Source organism: Ambystoma mexicanum, chromosome 2q, assembly GCF_040938575.1.
Source record: "Ambystoma mexicanum isolate Mex_15411 chromosome 2q, UKY_AmexF1_1, whole genome shotgun sequence".
NCBI lineage: Eukaryota > Metazoa > Chordata > Amphibia > Caudata > Ambystomatidae > Ambystoma > Ambystoma mexicanum.
In genome coordinates, this window is record NC_090924.1 from 235435151 (window position 1) to 235460866 (window position 25716).

General features: G+C 47.2%; 1 long non-coding RNA gene across 1 annotated transcript in view; it reads left to right on the forward strand.

Moving 5' to 3' along the window:
• The first annotated feature begins 22305 nt into the window (after nucleotides 1-22305).
• LOC138568939 (uncharacterized) overlaps nucleotides 22306-25716 on the forward strand; it is a 73744-nt gene continuing 70333 nt past the window's right edge. Inside the window, exon 1 of the long non-coding RNA XR_011303013.1 lies at nucleotides 22306-22366. This is a non-coding gene — a long non-coding RNA (uncharacterized lncRNA). The remainder of the gene's footprint in view (nucleotides 22367-25716) is intronic.

Here is a 25716-nt window from a genome sequence, read left to right on the forward strand (position 1 = left end):
AGAAAGGGTATGCAGAAGGCTTTTTGAGGAGTGGGTGTAGAAGGGGTGTGCTTTAGGAGTGAGGGGAAGGATCCAGTGGCAAAGGAGTGATTGCAGGGGAGCACCTGTTTGGATGAGGCCTTCATAGAGTGGGCAGGAGAAAGGGGGACCAAGAGAAGCCTGAGAACAGGTGAGGAGTAGAGGAGAGTGAGAACAAGATGTCCCGAGTTTTAGAAATGAAGTGAGAGGCCAGAGAAGAAGTAGAGACCGCAGTAGGGTTGGGTGGGTTCCTTGCAGATTTTGAAAAGTTCAGCCGTGTTAATAGCCGCACGAAGGCAGGCTTGGATATAGGCCCTCTTCCTAGAGCAGATGGAAAGTCTGTATTGCCTTTGGAGCAGGCGACAGGCCAGTTTGTCAAAGGATGTGCTCAAGGCTTGCCACTTCCGCTCAGCTGCTCTGCACATGCGTTTCCGAGCGGCCAGGTCATAGTCATATAAGGAATTGCACTTGGGGGCAAATCCTCATGACATGGGCAAGGATATCCAGAGTGTTGGAGATGGAGAGTTGAAGGTTAGTAAGGGCTGTGTCAGAGGTAGGAATAGGAGGGGGAGTGAAGGTGGCCGCAAAAGCAGCAAAGGACATTCGCTTCATAGATCGAATGATGTAGAAGGAGGCTGGCAGTGCGGGTGGGGGCTTAGCCGGGGACCAGTGAGGTCCAGGTGAGAGGAAAGGAGAGCATGATCAGACCAGGAGAGAGGAATAATGAGAGGGTTGGAGACTGGGATGCCTGAAGAATGAGAGCATCCAAGGTGTGTCCAGCTGAGTGCGTCGGACCGGAGGGAAGAATGGAGAGGGAAAGAGAGGGAGAGGGAAAGAGAGTCACAGAAATGAAATGATATGAATTTAAATTATATTTTATTTATATCTCGCTCGTACACAGGTGTTTCAGAGCGCGACCAGGCAAAGGGAGGGGGACAGGGGAGAAGAATAACAACAATCTTACTAGGCCCAGTGGCATTGAGAACGCGCAAGTGCGTGGGGAACGTACATGGAATGGGGCAGAAATTGGAAAGTGCGGAACATAGGAGAGAACAAAATAAATAAGTAAAATAAATAAGTAAAGGTGATGAACAATGGTAGTGCAGCCGGCAAGTGGCAAAGTGCTAGGTTAGTCAGATAGGGTGTATCTGATAAGTGCAGAAGAGGAGTGGGTGGAGGACTATATGGGTACAGATACAGGCCCCAATGCAAGGGGTGGCCCGGAGGCAGTGCAGAAGGGTGGCAGGGTGAGCAGGTACCTGGGCCCAAAGGACAGAGGGTGGCCAGGTGCATAGTGCAGAGAGAGAAAGCAAATCAGCAGAGGAGAAGAGGGGCAAAGGCAGAAGCGAAGAGGAATGTCTTGAGGCGCTTCCGGAACCGTATATGGTTTTCCTCAAATTTCAAGGTGGCAGAGAGGCTGTTCCAACGGGAGGCCCCAGCTGAAGATGGAGATCTACCCCCAGCTTGTTTCTTTGGAAAACGACTGACCGTGAGGGAGTTAGAGGTAGAGGAGCGAAGGGCTCACGATGGGGGAGTTATTTACGGAGGGATAGTTGAAGATATTTTGGACCCAGGCCCCCGAAAGCCTTGTGGACAATGTAGAGGGTTTAAAATGTAATCCTTTCATCAACAGGGAGCCAATGAAGGGATTTCAGAGCTGGAGAGATACGATCCCAGGGCTTGAGGCCAAGGACAAGTCTGGTAGTCCTATTCTGGATTACTTGTAAAGGGCGGAGAGTGGAGGCAGGTCAATTTAGAAAGAGGCTGTTACAGTAGTCCAACGTAGAGAGAACCAGAGCTTGGTAGACAGTGAGCTTCTGAGGGAAGGAGAGGAAAGGCAGGGTACCTCTAAGGAGGTGCAGTAAGAAGTTTGACTTTTTAGAGACGTCCGAGATTGTGTCCAGAGAAGAAAAGTATGGAGTCAAAGATGACCCTGAGGTTCTTAGCCTCGCAGGTAGGGGCAGGAGGAGGGCCAAGGGAGGCCGGCCAGAGAGTGAGGGGAAAGGATGGTAAAGGTGTACCAATGAGGAGGATCGTGGTCTTGTTGGCATTTAAACAAAGATCATTGGCGGCACTCCAATTTTGAATGGCGATTAGGCAGTCAGAGGTAAGGGAAGGAGAAGAGGTGGCTGAAGGTAGCCTGAAAATGAGTTGGGTGTCATCAGCATAACACTGGAAATTTGAGCAGAAAATGGAAATGCAGTAGGCGAGCGTTGCCAGGTATTGGTTGAAAAGCCAGGGCGAGAGGTTTGACCCCTGGAAAACACCACAGATAGAGAGGGAGATAAAGATGTACCTGGAAGGGTCGGTCAGAGAGGAAAGAGGTCAGCCATGATTGGTGATACCAAGGTTGTCACAGAGACGATTGTGCAGGGTGGTATGGTTGACTGTGTCGAAAACAGAGCAGAGATCAAGTAGGATGAGGACAGAGGGAATGTTAGTACTAAGGTTGGAGAGCAGTTCTTCACAGATGCTCAGGAGAGCAGTTTCCGTGCTTCTGGCAGCTCTGAAGCCAGATTGGTGGTCATGGAGAGAGCCAACAGAATCAGAATGAAAGTTAAGCTGAGCGATGGGAAGCTTTTCCAGGAGCTTACCCAAAAAAAGGGAATAATGGAAATTGGGCGATAGTTAGCCGGACAAGAAGGATCAGCTGTGGGTTTCTTGAGAAGAAGATGTACAAGGGAATGCTTCAGAGGGGAGTGGAAAGATCCAGAGGCAAAGGAGAGGTTGCAGAAATCGACAAGGGCTGGAGCAAGGGTATCAATGTGGTCCTTAATGGTTTTAGAGGAGCAGGGATGGACCTGTTTTGATGAGGCATTCATATATCGGACTTGTCTAGCGACCTCGTGAGGGGAGAAAAGAGGACGGGAGGAGAAAGAGGGACGGGGGTAGCTGAAGGTGAGTCAGCAAGCAGAGAAGGAGAGGGGAGAGAAGGAGGAGTGGAGGAGAGGGTGGACAGGATGTCCTGGGTTTTAGATATAAAGTGTGAAGCAAGGGCATTGCAAAGGCCTTGGGAGGCGAGAGGAGGGGTGGAGACTGCAGCAGGGTTGGCCAGCTCCTTGTAGACAAAGGTTGTAGATGACCCTGGAGGCTGCATCCGGGGAGTTGAGGTGAATTTTGAAGTCTCTGAGGAGTAGAAACGTGGAGGAGGCAAGGAGAGAGGAGGTGAGGTCAGCCCATTCAGAGAGGATGTGGGAGACCTGGCCAGGGGGCCAATAGATGGTGGCCAGAGTAAGAGAGAGGCCAGGAGAGACGTGAAGCCTGCAGACAAGGCATTCAAAAGAGTACTAGGCCTGAGTTGGTATAATAGTAGCAGAGACCCACTCAGGGAAGACCAGAGCAACTCTACCCCCGGACCGGCTAGACGATCTTGTAGTCCTCAGGGAAGAGAGTGTCAAAACCTGTGATAGAGCTGTCTTGTTGAGAGCGAGGTTGTATAGGTAGAGGTCTTCAAGGAGGTGGTAGATGTCAGAGAAGTGTTTGACGGCAGAGCGAGTGTTGAGGGTAGCTAAGTGGAGCAGGTTGCCACTTTTTAAGGTTTTCCGGGTAGGAGTACAGGAATGTGGTACACCCATTGGAGGTGGCAGAAGGAGGTGAGGCAGAAGGGGGGAAGTTCATGAGAGGTGGAAGATGCCTATCAAGAAGGTGGAGGTTGGGCTGAGAGCCCTAGACCATGACCGTGCCATTTAGATAGGCCTTAATGATGGATTTGAAGGATGCCAAGAGAACCTCCCAACGGGTGCCACCATTAATGGGTGAGGAAGAGAAAAGGGACCGCACAGAGACCATAAGCGGAATCCATAGGTCTGGCGAAAGAACGACAAAGAGGATGTTGGTAAACGTCTGCCTGGAAGAAGCCTTGACATAGGTGTCAGCGATGGGTAGGCCTGGATTGGAGACCAGGAAATCCTTCTTGAACATTTTCCTTCCAGACTTCGTCAGAGCAATAAGATAGATAGGGGGATTGAGAGCACCATTGTGTGTGGAGAGCAGGCAGGGGATCGGAGAGAGGGAGGAACTGCAGAGCAGGACAAGAACTGCAACCAACAGCAGTGACAAAACTAGACAACAATGACAACTGCAAGGGGACATCGGCAGCATTAACATCATTGATCGAAAAGAAATACACTAAGGGACATGGTCAAAAATAATAGCGGCAATATCTTAAAGGACCAGAACACCACACCCCCAAATCATAACTAACAACTAGAGTGATGAACTAAGTGAAGGCCACCCACCCAATAGACAGACATAGGGTTAACACCATGTGCAATCATGCACCATGGAAACTCAGACAGCTACCTGCCTACTTCAGCTAGGCCCACAACGGCCCTCTATCTAATGACTCATTCTGTGCACCCTTTCGGCAACTGACTGTATATCTGGTCCACACCCAACGGCCATGACTATCCAGGATAAGCAACCAGGAACACATTAGGTACAACCATCCTTCTGCCACCATAAGGGAAGTCAGCCCCGGACCTAGAGAGAAGGTGAGATCGGCCAATGAGTCACAACCAAGACCAGTGGTAGATACCATTAAGCAGTAATACTAACCGGCTTACTAGCCCTTTTCCTGCTCCCCCAACATAACCAACACCACGACACCTGACTAGGGGATGGCAGCACTACCCATAAACACATCAAGAATCAATCTAATGCTCTCCCCCTACCATCTTAAAGAGCTGGAATGGAAGCTAGAGGGAACTCCACAGTTCATAGTCCATAAATCCACCAACCTCACAATTATACATCAACACAATAGATAATCATACACCAACAGCCCTCTGTGACTATGGACCCCCTAACGGATACAGCTAACCAGTGACACAACCACAGTCCACCCTAAAATCACATGACACGTACACCAACACAAACACTAGCACACATCCGAGGCACTGAGTCCTACCCATACGGTTACAACATGCAGGGCCTCCCGAACCAATCTCCCACATGCAAAGCAATGCTCCCAGACACCAGTTCCTTCTGGTTCTCAAACTATACTTTCCCCACGAACACACCCAGACCTCCTCTCTTGAAGAGCCACATGAGCGACTGGAGACTGCTCCTGGGTGGTATAGATGCATGGTATAAATCAACATAACATTAAGTCAGAGGGTGAACTGACAGAGAAGAAATGTATTCTAGACAGAATAACTATGCCATTTCCCTTTTTGTTGAAGTGTGGCTCTGCCAGTATCATTCTCAACCATACCCCATCTAAGTAATTCTTTCAACCATGGTGAAAGGTGCAGCCTTTGAATCCTTCCAATGTTACAGTGTTAAAACATTCTAATAACCTGTTACTGAGGACCATGAATTTAGTAGCTAACCTACCCTTCTTTACTTGCAGATGTCGAGCATAACAAGCACATCTTGGATTACAAGTAGTCACTCCCGAAAGCTACTCAACACTCTCTTCCAAAGTTTGTGAATAGCCAAGCAGTCCCAAACCTTATGCAGAAAATCTGCTTTTAGGTATAAGCATGCTGCACTAATTCGGGCACAAACTTGTTTAACTGGGACATGTAGGGTTTAAGATGAAATATCGGCTTGAATTATACATTCATTGATACCTCTTTTATATACTGACACGTTTGCCCACTCTGCATGCATTGTAGTCTTTCCACGGTCATTATGCAATTACTTCTTCTTCAGTTTTACCTCATTGGGTGAAAAGCTTGATACAAACCTACCTGCCTACCTAACCCTTGTAGTCCTGTAAGCGCTGTAATTATGGACTGTGCCAGTGGTGCATCACCACCCACGTCTTGTGAACGAAGGAGAATCCATAGAGGACAATTTTGAATTTAACTATTGAACTCGAACAGCAGAATGTTGTGGTCTCTGTATGAAGATGCTACTGTTGAACATACCTTATCAAACTAGGGGTGTCTACCAGACACAAATATACATTTTTCCCTGTGGGATGTTTCAACCCACTAGTCCAGGCCCAGCAACATTACTGTGCATTGCTTGCAGCAGAAACATCAGAATGGCCACTGGAAAGCATGCTGCTTGCTAAAAATCACCAGAAAGTGCGCAGTAAAAATCTGAAAAATAGGCCGCCATCCACTTTTGCCTATGTCAGTGGTAACACCGGAGACCACTGCCAAAACCCATCATTTGGCTGCCCACAGAGCAAAATCATTGCAAAAGAAACACAGAGCTGTTTTAATAATCCGTTTTTCCCTGACTGTCGAATTTGCAAAAATCATGGCTCACAAACCACCCAAAAAGATCCAACCTCCTTGTTGGGTGATGAACATCATTCTACTTCAAGAATCCACATAAATATAATGTCAGCAGGAGTATATGTTATCAGAACAAAGTGCACTTTTGAAGATGGTTGCTGGTAATAAATCTGTCAAAAATGGGTGTAATAACGTTACTCACCTCTGTCAGAAGCTGGCAATTTAAAAACCTGTCATGTTTAAAGTTGTACATTGAACTCAAACTATGCTAAAGAAAGACTTGCTATCAGAAGCCTAAGAGGTGGATCCAATTCAAAACTATATTTTAAAAAGGCTTGAAGTAAGAAATTGGTTGATGTATTTGTTAAAAATGTAAGTTAGATTTTAGGACAAGACAATTTCAGACTTTGGGCCTCATCACAAGTTTGGTGGTAACCCTTAAATCCGGCGGTCGCGCTATTACTGCCAGATTTATAAGGGTCTGCCAGATCAGGGCTTCGGCGGATTTCTCTCCAGCGCTGAGCTGGGGGAAATGCGCCGGAAATTCGCGCTTTTACCGCCGGCGGGGAAAATTCCCCATTGAGCCCAATGGGGAATGGGGCAATCCCGAATGGGCTCAGTGGGGAATGGGGAATTCCATTACCGCCAAACCCATGATCCGGCGCTGGGGGGTTTGGTGGTAGGGCAGATAGCGCCGGCGCTATTAGCGCCGGCGTTACCGCCCAACTCGTGATGAGGCCCATTTTGTTTAAAAGTTAAGGTTTCCCATACTGAGCTTCAAAGACATTCCACACCTTCTACACAACAAAAGAATACTTCCCCTTGCTCTCTGCTAAGAAACTGGCAGGCTGGTGTGAAAGGAACTGGGTGGGGCACTTTGGCATGTTGCTCTGAGTGGAGACAATGGAGTCCTTGAGCTAAATGGAAATGCTAATTCGGGTGTAAATGACAACAGCTGCTCTGGCAGGAAGACAAGCTATGTGACTCTCTGACTCAGCCAAGATCTTGGAGGCGGGCCAGACTGTGGATTGAAACTGGAGTAAATATATGTTTAAGGAAAAGACTTATAACAAATTGTACGGAACTGACAAAAATATGGAACTTAGAGATTAGTAAAATGAAAAATTTGCTCACAGTTTAAAACTAATCTGGAATCCGTGCAACATTCAGAGACTGAACCCCGGAAATGTTCATATTCTAGCTCTGGTGATTATGCTAGGAACATGAAAAATTACAGGAATATACCCAGAGGGTATGTGCAGGTATGGGTAAAAAATTGTACAGATCCGAAAATGTGTAACCGCCCAAAAGCGTGAACAACTGTCATTTGTGAACCAAAAGCTCGTAGGAAGATAAGATTTTGACAGAAACATACCTTAGTCAATCTATCATGTAAATATGTATTATGAACAAGTTGTGCATATTGTAAATATGTTTTTTATGAAAAATAAGATATACTGTACAAAAGCAAAGGGGAAGTTTTCTCCCTAAACCGTAAACATGACACATGATGACGCACTGTTCCTTCCTCCAATCAGGAGAGGGGAAATTCTCTGACCTATCAGATCCTTAGAGGGTTGGGCATAGACAATCAGCCTCCCCACCCACTTTGGAAAATGGGTAAATAGGGACTGTTGAGGAGCCACAGACACACACTTTCTCACTCATCAACTGAACCACTGGCGAAGCACCCTGCAGGAAGATCCAGACTCCAGAACCAGACTTAAGAGCTAGACTCTAGAACAAGACTCTAGAACCCTGGAGCAGAGGCCTAATCCAAAAAGCTGAAACCTTTTCAGCAGGCCCTTAAAAATCTTGCAAACCTGATTTAACCCCTAACTTCCACAGGGCCTAACCTAACTGATCCAACAGCCTGGCTGAGCTGTTTGCTGCTCCTGGCCAAGAACCGTGCTAGAACCCAAGATCCAGATCAGTCCAGCAGAGCTGTAACCCAGAACCCGTCAGACCCAGTCTAGTGCCCACGCAGACCAGAGTGCCTTGCTGAGAGCAGAGTCCAGGTGCCCTGAAGCCTGTCCGGTGGCAAGTGAAGTCCAAACCCTTGACCAGATCTTTGACGGGCCCATCCCATTCCAAAGCCATAGTTGTAAGTATTTAGTGCAGAACTGTCCATAACCAACCTCTTAGTATTAAGTAACCCAATCCAACCATTCCAACCTATCCATAATTGCATTATTAAATCTCTTTTGTCTATCCTAAATTCTTCTCTCCTCCACATAATCCTTGATAATTGTAGTGATAATCATCTTGGCGCTAATATATATTTTCTGGAGAAAGGCAATCATCTTGTGCAGACAGAAACCATCCGGAGGCGCCTCTGGATAGGTGGCTGGGCTGTCTTGTAGTTTGCGGCTCCATAGACTCTTTAGTGTTAAGAAATCTTTCTTCCAAATCTTGAACAGCGCATCTTTCATTTTGAAATCGTGACTTTTTGAGAAAAATCTTTCTTGACTAAAACCTCTGTAACTTTTGAACCGTATGTCCTACAAACGGAATTTAAATGTAATTTTGAAACTAACATCCTCAGCTTTCAAACAAACCCAAAACGACATTCCAATTCCCTATAGATGTTCCGTAAAAGTTGCAGCGATTTCGCATTTGGCTCTATTTCATTCCATGTAAAACAGCTATTTCTTGTTTTGAACTTCTGAATTTCGTTTTCCATCTGATAACCATTCAACAATAATTGCTAGTGTTCCCTGAACTTAGCCAAAGCAACTCTCACTTGTTCTGAATCTCATTTAGCGAATTAAAATCATTTTAGCATTTTTCCCATCCAATTCATATTAAATTTAAAAGCAATTGACCTCTTTTAAAATCATTCCTGTTCTCTCTAAGCTTGCTGGGGGAAGCGGGATTGAAACTGCAATTGTTGATTGTTCTCCCTGATACCTGTGTGCCCTCATTCATCTCTTCATATTGCATATTGGGGGGCGTGAGTAACAACAGGGGGAAAGAGTGATTATATTGTCTTTGGTTGAATTCATATCAAGTTTCTTCTGTGTTGCATTCTTTCCTATCACTGCATTCCATTCAACCCACACAAAGTATTCTCTGCTACATTATTCTTCCTATTCCTACTTCTAATTGATTAAAGAGATTGTTGATATTGTCATATTAATTACCCATTGCTGGTTATTGTTCATATTCATGAGTGTGATATTCAGATATTATCCATATTTATAAAAGTGTGATATATATATATATATTTTTCAATTCTTCAAATAAATCTTTTAATTTGCAAAACAAACCTATTTCTTGGTTCAGTGAGACCGGGGGAATTCAAAGAGAGGGGCGTTATATAACGGTACATCATCCAGAATTAAAAGAACTTTTGACATAATAATATATAAATAAGGGTTTTCATTGGGCATCCCATACTAGGCATTGACTTAGTTGGAGTGCTGGATTGAAATCACTTACATCCCACTGTGGAATATCTAGTGTAAATAAGGAGGATGGCATACTATTTGCGCCAATGATGCCCAACACTTACAAATGGTTCTGACTTGGACTAGAAGGTGTTTAGCAGTATTCTTTGTTGCCCATAGCAAATTCAACAAATTATCAGTTAACATTATGTTGTGGAGTATTTTCGCTTGGCAGGTCAATAGGGTTGACCTCACACCAGGACAGCTGAGCAGCACAATAATATCTGATGATGTCTGGTGCTCCCAACCCATCAAGAGAATATGCCAGCTTTAATCAAAGCAACGCGAGGAACACTGTTCTTCAATAGCTGCAGTGACAATTGGTCCAAGAGCGCCAGGGAACCACTCCGGTGGTGATAGTGCGCAGTATAAATATCCTTTAACATTAACATCTCTTTGAAGAAAGTCATGGGATTACCTGTCCCCCATTGCATTGACAGCTATTACAATTATGTTGTGTAAGGTGTCTCTTGGGTAATGACATTTTAGAAGTATGAGACAGTTTTAATTGCTTATTACTGAATCTGTCTACAATTAAGGATGTGGTATTGTATATTCAGCTCGTTCTGAATGGTGGGTTACATGTGGTAATTGATCAGATTGCTTAATGCGACTTCAGGTTCAAGGTGACACAGTGATAATCTAGTAGGTGCAACAACCATGGTAAAGTGACAGCTGCAAGCACTTTTACAGAGCCAACCCGAAAGGTGATACTTCAGGCTTAGGGTGGTGGCAGGGGTAAGTCAAACCTGTGTGAAATGGTAGTGGAAGACTAGTGGAATGCACAAGACTTTCCCCATCACATCAATGTTCAAGTGCTTTTCGGCCTTAGTTTCTGTGATGTATACTATTTTTCTCCACAATCTACGTTGAGTTGGAGGACGAGGATGGCATGATGCATACCCCCGGGCATCCAGACCACGTCCATCAGCCCCGGGAGCAGGCATCATGTCGCCTTGAGAAAACCCAGCAACCCCTGCTAGGGGCTTGTCTGGGTTCATTCCTATGCCAGGCTCATAGGTGCACACTTACCTGATGCAGACCATGCTGCAAGAAGATCCAAGCCCATGTGAGGCCTGGAAGGGACTACGTTACCTTAGGGACTATTTTGTTACTCGGGTGTGGTCGGGGAGGAAAACCTACCTGGGACTACTTTGGCGGCTATTTAAACCACGCCCGAAGAGCAGCACACGCTTCGCGTTATTCTGCATCCAGCAGCGTAACGCTCACCGTGGCAGAAGCAGCATCCAGCCTTCTGCCACGCCCACCTCGAACCTGGAGCACCTAGAAAGAAGGAAAGAAGCAAAGGTTAGAACAAGAGTATTACCTGATTTCTTACCTGATTCCGGATTCATCGCATCTTCAAACCAGAGGAAAGACTTTGTTTTAAACGCGTCGCATCGCCAGCAGCAGCGCTGCGCCATACTCACCGTTCCACGCAGCATCTCTTCGATCCGGCGCTGTCTCCATCTTTACATCTCCGAATCCCGGCACCTAAGGGGAACAAGAAACAACAAGGTGAGCAGAGAGAACAGACAGAGAATCTCTTTAGCCGCCATATGCTTACCTGATTTTACCGCCGGAGGTATAATTCATCAGCACGCCACATCTTCTTATGCCGCACCTGTAAGATAAGGAGAAAGCAGCAAATTTAACCCTTGGCATTATTTACTGGACAGTGTTGGGTAACACAGACTTTTACCGGAGCGCTTTCAGCTGTCAATCTTCTTATTGGGTCAAAGCTGCAAGATAAAAGAGGAATTGGACAGGAGTGAATTCCAGACATTTTGAACTCTTACGAACTATATACTTACAGCTCTTCGCCAGGACCTTTTGGAGTCAGGATTCGTCTACAACTCTTCCAATATCTTCAGGCCCGTGAAGTAACTGGTCATCAACGTGCCCCTGCGTGCCTCGCAGGATGGAGGGCTCATCCTCCAAGAATATAAGGTGAGATTGCTGAGAGGGCGCTTCTGAGGTGATTAGTGGGGAGGACAGTGGGGGTGCTATCACTAGAATCCACAAGTGGCTAAATCCATCTCTCCACTTGTAGGAGAATATTTATACGGGCCAAGCAGACAAGATTAGGAGGGCAAATCCAGTCAGTCATCGCTGCACTACGCATCACGTGGGTGGAGGCTGCAGCAGTCGGGTCCGACCGACGCCCCTGTGGGAGCCAGGTGAGCGTAACAGAACACGAAGCCTATCTACAAATCCCCACCCGGGCGTTATGGAAACCTCAGAAACAGACCAACTGGCCCAACTATTGGGGGAACTTAGGGCGTAAGTGCACTCCACTCGCCAAGAGACTAATGCCCTCAGAAGAGAACTAATTGTATCGAAGGAGCACACAGATGATCTCGCTAGACAACTGCTGCAAACTCAAGCTGGACAAGCACCCCTACCTGGTTCCGGGGGAAACCCGGCTCTTGTGTTATCGAGTAACCCTGTGCAAATAAACCTACCAGGAAATATTCCATTAGCTCCACCCGAATGATTTGCCGGAGATCCCAAAAGGTTCGCCGTGTTTATGAACCAATGCCGCTTGCACTTTTTATGCAGACCAGGAGCCTTCCCAAACGATCAAGCCAATGTAGCCTTTGTATTATCATATCTCAGCGGCAGTGCAGCTGATTGGTCAATTACACTAGTTACTCAGGATGACCCAATTCTTCGGGATTTTCAGGGCTTTCAAACGAGCATGGAAAGACTATTTACCTGGCACTCCCAAGGACAGGCCCTGGATAACGAACTTTTGTCCCTACGACAGGGTAACCAGGATCTGCTAACCTATATCGCAACCTTCAATAGATTGATAGTGGAAACCGGATGGCCTGAGGAAAAACAAATTATATTGTTTCATCGTGGACTTCGGGGAGAACTTAAAGGCGTCTTGGCTCAAGTTGTGAACCCACCTCAGGATTGCGCAGAGTTTATAGACTTAGTGGTCCAGCTGGATCATCAACTCCAGAATAGAAAGGCTGATTGAGCTAAATTCGAAAATCGGGTATTGGTTAAATCCAACGTTGCCCCCAAAGGAACAGATGCATCAGAACCTATGCAAATCGGGGGGGGGTCAAAGGACCCTTAACTCAAAAGGAAAGGGAAAGAAGACAACAGGTGCAATTGTGTCTGTACTGTGGAACCTCATGACTCATGACTTTTTCTATGGGATTGCCCTATAAAACCACCCAAGAAGGTGGTAGGAGTTGCTGATAAAAGTCCAAAAGAGCCTGATTCAGAAAACGACCATGCCCGACAAGCGTAGAGGTCCGCTTGCCGAGCTTAAAGAAGGACACTCAGACCTCGCATCTGATCATACCAATGGTCCTAATTGATCCTAGACAACCCGCACGTATGCAAGCAGTAAGGGCATACATTGATAGCAGGGCTGTAGGGGAAATATATAGACCACAAATTGGCTTCCAGGATGAATCTACCTCTGTGCTGAAAAACCACCTCAGATGTCATCACCACACTCGATGGAACTAAAATAGCCTCTAGGCCTGTAACTCATTCCACCACAGAGATGACAGTATTGGGTCAGGATGGGCATCGAGAGACTATTGTGTTTGATCTAATCAAAGCCCCACAGTTCCAAATAATACTGGGGATACCTTGGTTGGAAACACATAATCCTTGTATTGATTGGCGAGAGAAGAGAATAACCTTCCCGGATTGTGCACAAACCTGTTACCCAAAGACAAATCAGAACGCAGGCCTGGCCACAGTAACCACAGCAGCATGCAACTACCTCCAGAATACCAAGAATTCCAGGATGTCTTCCAAAAGGAACAGGCAAACACCTTACCTCCTCACAGATCGTGCGATTGTCAAATCGATCTCATACCCAGTGCACAACCCCCTTGTAGCAGGATCTATGCCCTTACGGAACCTGAGAACCTTCACCTACGACAATACTTAGACCAGTACCTTGCCAATGGCTTTATTCGCCCTTCCAAGTCTCCCGTATCCTCAGCTTTGTTCTTCGTGCCAAAAAAGGAAGGTGACCTTAGAACGTGCATAGACTACCGCGCACTAAATCAGATTACGGTTAAAAACTGGTACCCATTCTGATCCCTGAATTACTAGACCAAGTAAAGGATGCTTGTATCTACACTAAATTAGATCTCCGAGGGGCATGTCATCTGGTACGTGTAAAGAAAGGCGACGAATGGAAGACGGCCTTTTGCACCAAGTACGGTTTATTCGAGTATCAGGTGATGCCCTTCGGGTTGTGCAATGCACCAGCAGCCTTCCAGTATTTTATGAACGATGTCTTTCGTGAACTCATTGACGTCTGTGTTGTCGTATACATAGACAATATCCTTGTGTATTCCTCCTCAGAATCAGACCATGTTAAGCACGTATGTGCAGTCCTTGAGAAACTACGCCAGCACAAGTTATACACAAAATTGGAAAAATGTGTTTTTCATGTTACGGAAGTTGAATTCCTTGGATTTATCTTGACTCCAAAAGGAGTCCGAATGGACTCACGAAAGGTGGACGGAATTCTCAAGTGGCCATCACCTAGTTTAGTTAAAGGGGTGCAAAGCATGCTCGGATTTGCCAATTTCTACCGCAGATTCATTCCGGACTTCTCACATGTTGTACATCCCATCACAGCACTTTTGCGAAAGAACAAACGTTTCTTGTGGACCGAAGAGGCTGAAAAGGCCTTCCAAGAGCTGAAAGCGAAATTCACGTCGGCTCCTGTCTTAAAGCATCTACGCCCGAGCTTCCATACATAGTAGAAACTGTTGCATCCAGTTTAGCCTTGGGAGCTGTCCTGTCCCAGAAGGATCTTGAAACTGGTCAACTTCACCCAGTGGCATTTTGGTCCAGAAAGTTCTCGGCACCCAAGTTAAACTATGCTTGTTACCGATAAAGAGTTATTAGCCATCAAATCCGCCTTTAAGGCTTGGCGACACTATCTTCTCGGTGCCAGGCTTGCCATTACTGTAATCACCGATCACCGGAACTTGCAGTATCTAAAAACACCCAAAGCCGAATCATCGCACAAACTTCGATGGGCATTGTTCTTTGCTGAATTCAATTTTGTGATCACTTATCGACCAGGCTGTAAAAATGGCAAGGCAGATGCCTTATCACGAATAGGAATGGAAGAAGCATATGCGAATCCGGAACCGGTGCCTATAATTTCTGAACAAAGAATTCTTGGCATAACTACTTTACAGACACTAGAAGAAATTCATTTAAAAATCAAACAACTCTTCAATCCAGCAGCCCTGCAGTACTGGGTAAAGAAAGGCCCGGAATACTCAGTCATCAATGACCTACCCTACTATCAGGGACGACTGTTTCTACCACACAAGGAATTACAGGAACTTGTCATATCCAATTATCATGATACCCTAACGGAAGGTCACCCAGGTATCGCAAAAACCGAAGCCAAAATTAAGAGACAATTCTGGTGGCCCACCTGGTGAAAAGATATAAAGTCATTTGTGATTTCTTGCGGCATTTGCGCCCAAAACAAGAGTCAGTAGAAAAAACCAGCTGGCCTTTTACAATCTTTGGATATTCCACCTACACCATGGCACACCTTATCTTTAGACTTTATTACTGATCTACCTCCATGTAATGGATTTAACACCATTCTAGTTATCGAGGATCTTTTTTCCAAGATGGCCCACTTTATTCCTTTGAAGGGATTACTTTCTGCTTCAGTCCTGGCCAAGGAGTTCCTCGAAAACATCGTTCGAATACACGGGTTTCCTTCTGTATTGGTCTCTGACCGAGGTAGTTAATTCATTTCACATTTTTGGAAGAAATGTTGCCAATTGGCGCAAATCGACGTAAGGTTATCAACCAGTCACCATCCCCAGACCGATGGTCAGACGGAGAGGACCAACCAGACCCTTGAACAGTACCTTTGTTCCATGCTTCACCAGACCGAAAGTAATTGGAAGTAATTGGAAAGATATTTTATGGATTTCCGAATATGCATACAATAACTCTGTACATTCAGGAACCGGACAAAGCCCCTTTTATACCATATATGGACACCACCCTCGAACCTCAGAACTCGATTCGCCTCAGCACTTAGAAATGCCTGCAGTTAGTCATTTACATTCTACTATTACACAAGCCTTCAAGGAAGCGACAGAACATTTGAAGCAAGCAAAAGAGAAATACAAGAAAAATGCTGATCTACGTAGAAGTGAAACTCCACAGTACCAAATTGGAGATCAGGTTTGGCTAGCTACAAAACACATACCTTTGAAAGGAACTCAGACTTTTAATCCTAGATATTTGGGACCTTACACCATTAAGGCCATTATCAACCCGGTGGCCGTCAAACTGGAATTACCCTCCAATATGCGAATTCATCCTGTCTTTCATGTTTCCCTTTTAAAACCAGTTCAACCAGGAACAAGATTAAACAAACCACCAGATCCTATCTTGATAGATGGAGAAGCTGAATTTGAGGTGAAAACATCCTGGACTCCAAGGTGGTTAAATCAAAATCTTTTTACTTAATCGATTGGAAAGGTTACGGGCCACAGGAAAGGTCATGGGAGCCTAGTGACCACGTTCATGCACCACGATTAGTGAAGAGATTCCATCGGGACTTCCCAGACAAACCAGGACCAAGGGGAGGAACGACTTTAGGAGGGGCCTTGAGGGGGAGTGCTGTCATGATGCATACCCCCGGGCATCCAGACCACGTCCATCAGCCCCTGCTAGGGGCTGCCTGGGTTCAGTCCTGGCGCCTATGGTGCCAGGCTCACATGGGACATCAGTCCTGGCGCCATAGGTGCCAGGCTCATAGGTACACACTTACCTGATGCAGACCATGCTGCAAGAAGATCACTTTTAAAACCAGTTCAACCAGGAACAAGATTAAACAAACCACCAGATCCTATCTTGATAGATGGAGAAGCTGAATTCGAGGTGAAAACATCCTGGACTCCAAGGTGGTTAAATCAAAATCTTTTTACTTAATCGATTGGAAAGGTTACGGGCCACAGGAAAGGTCATGGGAGCCTAGTGACCACGTTCATGCACCACGATTAGTGAAGAGATTCCATCGGGACTTCCCAGACAAACCAGGACCAAGGGGAGGAACGACTTTAGGAGGGGCCTTGAGGGGGAGTGCTGTCATGATGCATACCCCCGGGCATCCAGACCACGTCCATCAGCCCCTGCTATGGGCTGCCTGGGTTCAGTCCTGGCGCCTATGGTGCCAGGCTCACATGGGACATCAGTCCTGACACCAGGCTCATAGGTACACACTTACCTGATGCAGACCATGCTGCCTCGAAGGGACTACTTTACCTTAGGGACTATTTTGTTACTCGGGTGTGGTCAGGGAGGAATACCTACCTGGGACTACTTTGGAGGCTATTTAAACCACGCCCGAAGAGCAGCACACGCTTCGCGTTATTCTGCATCCAGCAGCGTAACGCTCACCATGCCAGCAGCAGCATCCAGCCTTCTGCCACGCCCGCCTCGAACCAGGAGCACCTGGAAAGAAGGAAAGAAGCAAAGGTTAGAACAAGAGTATTACCTGATTTCTTACCTGATTCCGGATTCATCTCATCTTCAAACCAGAGGAAAGACTTTGTTTTAAACGCGTCGCATCGCCAGCAGCAGGGCCGCGCCATACTCACCGTTCCACGCAGCATCTCTTCGATCCGGCGCTGTCTCCATCTTTACATCGCCGAATCCCGGCAGCTAAGGGGAACAAAAAACAACAAGGTGAGCAGAGAGAACAGACAGAGACAATCTCTTTAGCCGCCATATGCTTACCTGATTTTACCGCCGGAGGTATAATTCATCAGCACGCCACATCTTCTTATGCCGCACCTGTAAGATAAGGAGAAAGCAGCAAGTTTAACCCTTCGCATTATTTACCGGACAGTGTTGGGTAGTCTTTTACCGGAGCACTTTCAGCTGTCAATCTTCTTATTGGGTCAAAGCTGCAAGATAAAAGAGGAATTGGACAGGAGTGAATTCCAGACATGTTGAACTCTTACGAAGTATATACTTACGGCTCTTCGCCAGGACCTTTTGGAGTCAGGATTCATCTACAACTCTTCCAATATCTTCAGGCCAGTGAAGTAACTGGTCATCAACGCGCCCCTGCGTGCTTCGCAGGATGGAGGGCTCATCCTTCAAGAATATAAGGTGAGATTGCTGAGAGGGCGCTTCAGAGGTGATTAGTGGGGAGGACAGTGGGGCGCTATCACTAGAATCCACAAGTGGCTAAATCCATCCCTCCACTTGTAGGAGAAAATGTCTATGGGCCAAGCAGACAAGATTAGGGGGTCAGATCCAGTCAGTCATCGCTGCACTATGCATCACGTGGGTGGAGGCCGCAGCAGTCCAGGTGAGCGTAACAGAGGAGTGGGGGGCGTGGAGTGGCTTGAAATCCAGTTCAGATCATAAAAGCTTTATTCGACACAATAGTCTTCGGCACACAGCATATAAATCACAAGTCAATCAATCACAAGAGCAGAATTTGGATGCCATTTTTTTAAAAATTGTTATAACTCTGAGCTGCATTGCTAAAATCATAGCAGATAAATGCATGTAGCTCCAGCAGATTGCTGGCTTGATTTCATCGGGCATTTCCACCTGTGTGTTTTAATATTTTCGCGGGGTGCAGCATGCCAACAGCATCTTTGACCTGACTTCATTGGCCTGCTGTGCTGTTCCGGCACTGTGTGGCCCTTCCATCATGGCTGACACGCTTTATTGTATTCTGCAGGCACCCTACCTGCCCTGCCCTCCATCCTCTGCATCTTGATTGGCTGGCCTTTTGTTTTGACCCAATCAGGGGTTACCAGCAGGCTTCAGTCAGCCCCTACCAAAGACCCACATCTAAGGCCCCTATCTGCTCCCTGTCTGCTGCCGGTATGCTCTGAGGTGGAGTTCTTGTGCCCCCTCACTGGAGCATTCAAGATGCTGCTCCCACACTCTTCAATGGAACCTGGACTACTGTGACTCTCTGACCTGCTTAACAATAGGTTAGTCCCCTCCAACTGCACACATTCCTACCACTTTGTCTTTCCCTCCTTCTCCCCATCGCACCATGTCTCCCACACTTACAGCCTCTGATTGCACTGTGTTTCACCTACTGCTGGCAATGTGAATTTAACTGTGTTTCACTTACTGCTAAAAATTTAAACTTAGCTGTGTTTCACTTACTGCTAGAAATTTGAACTTAGCTGTGCCCTTGTGGCTGTATTGTGTGCTTTTCTCTCGAATTTGGTTTGCCCAGTGACTGCATTGTGCTTCTCTGCCACGCTATTTCTACCCTGACCCTCCCCTGTCTCTCTCCACCTCTCCATTGGTGCGGTCTGTTTCTCCTATCTTCTCTAACTGTTTCTCCATTCACTATCCTTCCCTTCTCACTGAGTCTGGCAGGAAGAAGTTCAAAAAGGATATCCTGGTCTCTAAATGGACTCCCTATCACGGACACTTATACCAGCGCTTCCTCCAGACAAACCCTCACCAACATACTCTTTGTTGTTCCCTCACCAGATCTATGGACTCTTCATATGGTCTCTGTGCGCTCTCCTTTCTCCTCTTCTCCCATTAATGGTGGCACCCGCTGGGAGGCCCTCCTTGCCCCCTTCGACTCCGCTAAGGTCATCATTAATGTCTACCTGAATGGCATTGTCTTGGTCCAGGGCCCTCAGGTCAACCTCCTCCTCTTTGATAGACGCTTCCCATGTCTCATCAATTTCCTTTCATCTCATGCTGTCTCCTCTCTCCCTTCCTTGGCTTTCCTGCCTCCCCCCTCTTTCTCCTCCTTGGCTACCTTGCCCTCTCCTCCTTCCTCTCCTGCCCCCCTTCGGCCTCCATTTACACCTACTTCTACACCTCCACACGGCGTACCTCTGATCTGTACCCCTACCCGGAAGTCCTTCAAGGATGGCAACCTTCTCCCTATTGCCACTCTCAACTCTCGCTCAGCTGTCAAACACTCTTCTGACATCTGCCGCCTCCTGGAAGAACTTGACCTTGATGTCCCCGGTCTCACCAAGACATGGTTCACGGTCATCTCTGTCACAAGCTTTGACACTCTCCTTCCTGATGGCTACAAGATCCCCTCAGCACCCAGATCTACCAGGTCCGGAGGTGGTGTAGCCCTGATCTTCCCTGACTGGATTGCTGCCTCTGTCATTCTTATGCAGACCTACTCCTCTTTTGAATGCCTTGTCTGCAGGCTTTCTCTCTCCCGGCCACTCTCTTACCGTGGCTACTATCTATCGGCCACATGGTCATATCACCTCCTTCCTCTCTGAGTGGGCAGTCCTCTCCTCCTCCTTCCTGTCCTCCTCCTCCTTGGTGACCTCAATATCCATCTGGATGATACCTGTTCCTCCTCTGGACTCTTTCATGATCTATGTGGTTCTCTCCCTCTCTCTCTCTATTCTCCCCTCTGGCCTGACTCACTCTGCAGGGCACACGCTGGATGTTTTGATCTCTGACCTTCCCCCTCTCCATCCCTCTGTCCACTCCTCTCTCTTGGAGTGATCACTCCCTCCTCTCCTCCCATCTCTCCATCTCTACCCCTCAGGCCAAGCCAACTTCAAAACTGCCACCTACCCTCTCGATCATCCGACCCATGAAACGTGTCAGTTGAGCCCTTAGCCAGCACTTAGCCTCCCCGTCCTATGTCTCACTCACATCCTGACCCAGCCCTTTCCATGCTCTACTCCTCTATATGTGATACTTCAGATGCTCTTGCCCCTGTCATGAGGATCTGCTTGAAGCCCAAAGCCAAGTGCAACTCTTGGTATGACTCCGACCTAGCTACCATTAAACACAAGTGTAGGGTGGCTGAGAGGAAATGGTGGGCTTCTTGTACATCCTCTGACAAACCGGCCTGCCGCCTGCTCCAAAGGCAATACCGGCTCCTTGCCCATACTAAGAAGAGAGCCCACTTCCGAGCCCGCGTCTCTGCGGCATGTAACAACTCGGCCGAACTCTTTAAAATCTGCAAGGAGCTGGCCAACCCTACAGCAGTCTCTACCTCTCCCGTCACTTCCCAGGACTTTTTGCACGGCCCTTACCTCTCATTTCATCTAAAAGAAACAGGACATCCTGTCCACCATCTCTTCCTCTCCTACTCTTCCCCCATCTCTGTCTGCTATCTCTGGCCCTCCAGGAACTGCCCCATCACCCTCTTTCTATTCCTTTACTCTGTTCTCCCCTGGCAAGGTTTCTAGACAATTCTGATCTATGAAAGTCTCATCAAAACAGGTTCTTCCCTGTTCGTCTAAAGCCATCAAGGACCACATTGACACCCTTGCCCCTGCTCTGGCCAACTTCTGCAACCTCTCCTTCACCTCTGGAGCCTTCCCCTCCCCTCTGAAGCATTCCCTTGTGCACCCTCTTCTCAAGAAACCCTCAGCCGATCCCTCATGCACGGCTAACTATCTCCCGATCTCCATCACTCCTTTCCTGGGCAAACTCCTGGAAAAGCTGGCCATCCCATAATCTTCACAACGATTCTTTTGGTTGTCTCCATGACCATCAGCCTGGCTTTAGAGCTGCCAGAAGCATGTAACCTGCTCTCCGGAACATCCGTGAAGACATACTCTCCAACCTTGTATCCAACACCCCTTCTGTCCTCATCCTACATGATCTCTCTTCTGCCTTTGACACGGTCAACCATTGCCATTCTGCTCAACCGTCTCCGTGATAACCTGGGTATCACTGATCAGGCCCTTGCCTGGCTGACCTCTTTCCTCGCTGATTGACCCTCCCAGGTCCAACTTGTGTCCTTCCTTTCCTCTATCTCACTCTCTACCTGCAGTGTTCCCCAGAGGTCCAACCTCTCTCCCTGGCTGTTCAACCAATACCTGGCATCCCTTGCCCACGACATTGCCGCTCTTTGCTCTAACTGTCAATGCTCTGCGGATGACGCTCAGCTCGGTTTCAGGCTTCCCTCTGCCACCTCTTCTCCTTTTCTCATCTCCGACTGTCTGCTATCCAGGAGTGGTGTGCTGCCCATTATCTCTGCCTTAGTGCCAGTAAATGGAGATTCTCCTCATCGGCACACCTGCACCCCCCTTTCCTGTCTCTCTCTGACCAGCCTCCCTTGACCCTCTTCCTTCTCCCACCTGTGAGGCTAAGAACCTCAGGGTCATCTCCGACTCCACAGTCTCCTTCTCTCCTCACATCCCTGATGTCTCTAAGAAGTGAAACTAGCAACTGCACCTCCTCAGAGGTATTCTTCCTTTCCTCTCCTTCCCCCAGAAGCGTACTGTCTCGAGAGCTCTGGTTCTCTCCAAGCTTGACTATTGCAACAGCCTCTTTCTAAATCTACCTGCGCGGTGTGGCAGCAGTGTGTTTGGTATCGCTGGTGTGGAAGGTCCTCCGAGTTTTTCTCCTGGAGACCGGCAGCTACTTTGTATCCACCTCCTAATAGTCCTCTTTCTACCTCGGCTGACTTACTTTCCAACTATAAACACACCGCAAATGCGTGGGTTGCCAGCAGTGTGTTTGGCATCGCTGGTGTGGAAGGACCTCTGAGTATTTCTCCTGGAGACCAGCAGCTACTTTGTATCCACCTCCTAATAGTCCTCTTTCTACCTCGGCTGATTTACTTTCCAACTATAAACACACTGCGCATGCGCAGAGCGCTGCATGGTATGCCAGCAGTGTGTTTGGTGTTTGCGGGTCTATGGTTCAGTGGTCAGTGAAACTGTTTAATTTCAGCTGGTAAGATCTCAGCCTCCTTTATGCTTTGATGTTTTTGGAACTCTTCCTCGCTCCTTTAGCCGGCTGCTGAACTTTGATCATATTTCATTGGATTGCCCATGATGCACATACCGTACTGGTTTCCCCTGTTTAAACAGGTGGCAAGATCCTAAACCGCTTGGGGTCGCCAACGGTAAGTGAGAGCACGGAACTTGTTTTGCACGCGAACACTCAGCATAAAACAAACTGGATTGCAGGAACTGCACGTTTCAGCAAGTACGTTTAGATCACACTGTGAAGGGTGTGCAGCAACCCCTGCACGTTCCGGCTATAGCTCATCCCATACGCTCTGTCTGGAGTCCGTTGTTTTGCTCCTGCGTGGATGTGTGACTGTGAGATGTGGACTTTCTAAAAAGCCTCCTACAGGACTCGCTTGGCTTGTTCACCAGTCGATCTGACAGTGTTGTACTGGAAATCTGCACACTGACTCTCTTGTTTTATTAAGGGGCACCTGTGTCGGTGTTCTTCTGTTTTCTTATTTTTGTTTTTGTTGGGCATGTGGGCGACTGCAAGCCTAGTGCCTTTGAGCTTCCCTGCCACCTTTTTCTCAGCCCAAAGCGGATTAAGTCCACGCATCAGCATTTCTACTGTACACTTTACTAAAAGTTATGCGTGTGTCTTGAATAGTCTGATGCTTGAACCCTGAATTTGACTGGTGTGGGGGTGACTGTGAGAGTAGTGCCTTTAAGCCCCCACGCTACAGAGCTGCGTAAGCTAGTGATCCAACATCATTATTAAGGGGAGCTATGAGAGAGCATGTCAGAGGTGGGGGCCAGAGGAGTAAGGAACCTTATATGCCAGTCGGGCCCAGATCTGGACAGAACCGCATCAGGGGAGACCACGCAAGCCGAGCACCTCAATTCGGGATAGAGACGTAAACTAACCAACCCTACTAACAATTTCCCCTTCTGCATATACCTCTCAAACTCCAAACCAAACACAACCAAACCTACAGCACAACAAACCGCACACTACACTGCAACAACAAAACAAAAACGCACAGTCTTGCACAACAGTACACAACGACTACTGGCCGCAAACACCCCAGGCCCAGCCAACGGACGCACCGGGCTGAGGCCACCAACAGCACATCACTGCTCTCTTGCACTTTTCCTGCTTCCTCCCACTAACTCAACCTCCCCTCCTCTTTCAGAACCGCCAGAGCGCCAGCGGACCACTCCGGTGGTGATAGTGCGCGGTACAAATGTCCTTTAACATTATTTTACCCTGTTGCCTGTACTAAAATTGCATCGAAGCTGCAGGAAATCTGCAAAAGAACGATTCTGTCGACTCAAGGCGCCACTGTGATTGTGTGCCTTTGTGCTGTTTGATTTCTTTCCTTTTTTGGGGTGGTGGTGACTGCGGGCTGAGTGCCTTTGAGCCTACTTACCCTTATTCTTTAGTGCAAAGCAGCTTGAGTCCGCATAGCCGCATTACTTCGGCACAGTTTAGTAAAAGTCATGAGACTGCTCAGAAAGGTCGGTTGTAGTGACCTGAATTTGAGTAGGTGTGGGGGTGCCTGTGGGCCTCGTGCCTTTGAGCCCCTACCCCTTAGAGTAGAGCCAGCAGGTGATTCTGCAACATTACTTCATCACGATGCCTGGGTCAAAGCCGTATTGAAGTTGCAGGAAATTTGTAAAACAATCTTTTTGTCTATTTGGTTTTTGCACGCCGATTAAGGCTGTGCAGTGATTGTGTTTCTTTGTGCTCTTTGATTGTTGAGTGTGTTTGGTGCGGGGACAACTATAACCAGAGTGTCTTTGAAATTCCATGCCATTATTCTTCAGCACAAAGTAGCTTTGAGTTTACTCATCACTATTACCGACTCATGCTTTACAAAGTGACGTGAGAGGTTATTCGAGCCTTGAACCTGAGTGGTGCGGTATTTACCCTGTCAGACTTGTTGTGATTTGTGAATTTCCCCCTTTGGGAGGGTGAGTTACTGGTAGAGTGTGGTGTGATCCCTATTGGCGATTTGAAAAAATGGTCAATGGGCTTAGAAGCAGTCGCAAATTGTGTGAGCCCTTAGCAGGCTTGAGCCTAGGCTCACAGCTGGGGGTGATGGAACTACCTACCTCGGTGTGCCTAAATGGGCTTGAAGAGAGCAGCGAGGTGGGCACCACCGTATGTGAGGAATTACAGCCCCCCTCTGGCTCTCAGAAATCCCACACATTAGGGGACGTTGAAATGTGTACTAACCCTGTAATATCGGAGGGTGAGATGGTTGTAGGGCCATATGACTCATTGCCTGCGTTAAAAACATTTAAAATGAAAGAAATTAATGTTTCAGATCAAATGGAAGGCAATGATAGTAATATCTGATGAAGAAATTAATGAACGTGTAGATATCCTTAAGAAAATGGGAATAGAGAGTTTCAAGAGTAAATTAAATGATGTCTCTATGATTGCCCCCGCTATTGAAGCTGAGCTAGGGAAACGCATGTGGTTTTCCCTCGCACCTTCTACCCAGGTAAATCAAAGTGGCCGGCGCATTGAAAATGTACAACTGTTTAGCAAGCCTCAACAGGCACTGGTCGGATTGAGTAAAGGCAGCGTTTGTATGAGAGACCATAATGCTGACTACTCTACGGGTGACTTTGGTAATTGGAAATCTAGCTCCCCGACCGATGTGCAGGGTCATTTAAAACCTATGGTAGCCTTAATGCTCTCGGACCATGATATAGGCATATCCATGCATCATTCTGAGGCGAGCAACCCTGAAGCTCATCCAACGGGTGGTCAGTGTCCTTTAGATTTTCCTGAAATGTCCATAGATCAGCCGGCAGCTGCACTGCTCTTGGGACCTGATTCAGGTACCACCAATCATCACTATGATTGGAGTGCTCCTGAAGTTCGGGCCATGGCTGGCCAACATCCTTTAGACACTTCGGCAATGGGCACGGATTTTCCGGTGCTAACGCGAATATTACATTTGCTGGACAGATGGCATGAACACACGCACTCTGGAATTGGAGTTATGGAGGGTGCACCTGTCGAAATTCTATGCAAAATTAATCGGGTGGAAGGGCTTCTTTTTGCTTGTGACACTGTGGCTGCCCGAACAGCTGGCAAAAATAACCATAATGTGCCCACTGTGGATAGGGCTGTACAAACACCTCCGGATTATAGGATGATAGGCAACCCAATTAAGTCTTTTGATCAATTAGCTGCTGGAAATGTGAGCAGTGGCGAACCGAATTTGGCAGAATTAGTGACGGTCCTTACTCAGCTTGTTACTGAGAATTCACTGCCAATTCATAAAATTGTACAGAATATTAATGTGACCTCATATGACAACCAGCCCAACCCCA